Raw genomic sequence first — 3408 nt, 5'->3', positions numbered from 1 at the left:
AGCCCCCTCCCCCGTATCTGCTTGCTCCCACAATCCAAAATTGCCGCCATACACTTACTTGGCTGAACTCCACCATCTCAGGATGAACCTCCCCAAGATAATAATCTGCTGAAAATTCAGATATGCGGGTTTTGTGACTGAAATTGCCAGGCTTTCTCTAAATTGGAATGGGCTGCCTTCCCCATCTCCCTGTACTTCCAAAAGTCCTGTCAGTCATGTCCACACCCCAAAGCCACCACCCAGTTGAAAAAAGCTACTCCAGCTCTACCTTCATGATAAAAATACTGAACACCCAGAACAAACATGATGACCTCTTTAGGACCTATATTGCAAACCATAATGCACAAAAGGAGAGAGACAGAGAGAGATTTAAAAAAAAAAAAAAGGTGCCTGCCATAGAGAGAGACGAGGGGGTGGGTGGGCAGAAGAGGAGTGGTGGAAGTAATGTTGGGTACATTGGTAGTGGGAAATGTACACTGGTGGAGGGATGGGTGTTGAATATTGTGTGACTGAAACCCAGTCATGAATAGTTTTGTGATGGTCTATCTCACAGTGATACAATAAAATATTTTTTAAAAAACTAGATGCTGGGGCTGGAGAGATAGCACAGCAGGTAAGGCATTCGCCTTGCACACGGCCAACCTGGGTTCGATTCCCAGCACCCCATATGGTCCTCTGAGCACCGCCAGGAGTAACTCCTGAGTGCAGAGCCAGGAGTAACCCCTGTGCATAGCCAAGTGTGACCCAAAAAGCAAAAAAAAAAAAAAAAAGCTAGATGCCATTAATAAATATTTTAATGAGAACACAAAGCATTGTTGATATTAAATATGCAGAGAATCTCGGGACTGGAGCAATAGCACTGCGGGTAGTGCGTTTGCCTTGCACGCGACCAACCCGGGTTCAATTCTCAGCATCCCATATGGTCCCCTGAGCACAGCCAGGGGTAATTCCTGAGCGCAGAGCCAGGAGTAGCCTGTGCATCGTCGGGTGTGACCCAAAAAGCAAAAAAAAAAAAAAAAAGCAGAGAATCTAAAGCAATAATACAAAGCAAAATGGGTTAATTTTATGCAATGACATTATCACCTTTTTAAAAGATGCATTTACTCTCTTTCTGCAAATTATTTCAAAACTAGAAAGAAAGTAACATTTCTACCTTTCAAAGAGAATGTTTGCAAAAAGAGAGTGTTAGTCATGAAATAAGTCATTATCCCTGCAGAAGCCAACTCCCACATGAAAAGGGTTGAGGGCGAGAGCGATAGTCCAGCATGTAGGGCATTTGCCTTGCATGGAGCCAACCCAGGTTTGATCCTCTGCATCCCATATGGTCCCCCAAGTCCTGCCGGAAGTAATTCCTGAGTGCAGATCCAGGAGCAATCCTTGAGCATTGCCAGGTATGACTCCCCGCCTCTGCCCCCCAAAAAAAAGAATCTGGGTAGGAATTAGGCAAGGGGAGGCAGCGACCTCTGGCTCTGCATTGTATTTACCAAGGAGCCAGCTAGGAGCCCAAATGACCTGCTCTTTCTTTTCTTCCCACTCTCTCAGACACAGAACTCTCCTCTAGCAAGAGAATGAGAACACAGGTGCCGCTTCTCTTGTTCCTCTACTTGCTGGTGCTGCCAGCCCAGGGAGGAGTACGTCGATCAAAGAAGCATAAGAGTAGGTGATGGACCAGGGAGTATGGAGAGGGAAGGAAAGGGTTGTATCTGGGGTAAAGATGACCTGAGAATTAGAAGCTTTCAGTGTGGCTTGCTATGAACGCAGTCCTGGGAAACTTTAAATCTTCCCAGCCATGTTCTCTAGCCTGTGAGGAGTGGAGAGGATGCAGAGACAAGTTCATCTCTTCATGCTCTGTTCCACAAACCCAGACTCCACAGCTAGACCGATTAGAGTGAGCCAGGTCAAGAATCAGATGAGAAAACAGAACAATGCTTCTTTCATCTCTGCAGATATACAATAGATGCTTATAGGGCACACATTCAATAGACGTTTATGGGAGTAGACGTAGAGAGAGACTGGGAAAGCAAACGTTGAGGTGCGCATGACCAAGTGAGATTTATCACCAAAGATACCAGATAGCAGAATGGAAATACAGAGAGTGGTAATTATGGGAGAGGGCAGAGATACAGTAACAATGGCGGAATGGGTTCCTCTCTGGAACTCAAGACAAGGAGGATGACTTAGATTTTGTTGAGTTCTCAGGGTGAGTATGTCTATTTTATGGGGTGCTTCATTGAGGTCATAACTAATGTAGTACATAGGGTCCAGGCTGCAGAAGAAAGGAGAGGATCCTAGAAGTCTGGGCATTGAGATCTGCTGGAAGATATAAGACTTTCAGACCACCAATAATCAGAATTTGATGAGGGCCAGGTGATGAGTTCTCTGAGTATCTAAGAGGTATTATTGGAATGCATCTGGAGTCGGGGGTGAGGCTGTTAACTTCAGATTTCTATCCATGGACTGGCTTCCAGTAAACTTTAATACTTCTCGGTTTCAATAGCAGATTCTACAATGGTAACAAACATCTGTAAGAGAGAGGTCCACACATCTATGTGTCTGCACAAATGTGAATATTACCCAGTGTGCCCAGCCAACACGGTATGCTGCTCCACATTCTGCGGGAATATTTGCATGAGCGCCGTGACTTTAAGTGATGCCTCTACTGAGTCTGAGTTTCCCCCACCCTCTGCTTAAAGACTGAGCCTGCAATAGAGAAAGAAAAGGATCAGACCCCGGGCATGGTGATGGCCATGACCCTCCCTACTGTCCCAATCACCTGTTCATATTAAATAAACAAGAGCAAATGCCCAAGAAACTGCCTGTTTTGCTTCTTCTTTGTGAATATGAGAACCCAAGGCAAATGCCAACAGGCCCACACACTTCTGGGTTTATATCTTTGATCTATATCTCTCTCTGGTTATGCTTCTTTAATTCTTTCCCTTTGCCCACACACCCCTGCCAGGTCACCTGGCTGTATTCACTGAACCAGGACTCCCAGGAAGAGCCAGCCAGTGCTCCTATATGGAACTTCCCAGAATGAAGGAGAACATCCTCCCCATCCCTCCTCCAAGTCAGAAGGACCCCATTAGGCATGATCCAGGTGAGGTTAGAGCCTGGGACCCAGAGAGGAGACGCCTACCCCCCACCCACCCACCAAGGATGCATTTGTGTTCTCATCCTGAGCCCACACCGTCCACTTCTCCCCAGTCTCCTTAAGGTAAAGGTAAAGGTAAAGGTAAAGGCCCTCCCGTTGATCGTCGATTTGCTCGAGCGGGCCCAGTAACGTCTCCATTGGAGACTTTGTTGTTACTGTGTTTGGCATATCGAATACGTCACGGGAAGCTTGCCAGGCTCTGCTGTGCGGGCGAGATACTCTTGGTAGCTTGCCGGGCTCTCCAAGAGGGGTGGAGG

This window comes from Sorex fumeus, unplaced genomic scaffold (assembly GCF_029834395.1).
Source record: "Sorex fumeus unplaced genomic scaffold, SorFum_2.1 ptg000044l, whole genome shotgun sequence".
NCBI classification, from domain to species: Eukaryota; Metazoa; Chordata; class Mammalia; order Eulipotyphla; family Soricidae; genus Sorex; species Sorex fumeus.
The sequence above is the reverse complement of the archived record's forward strand: the minus strand, read 5'-3'. Positions refer to the sequence as shown.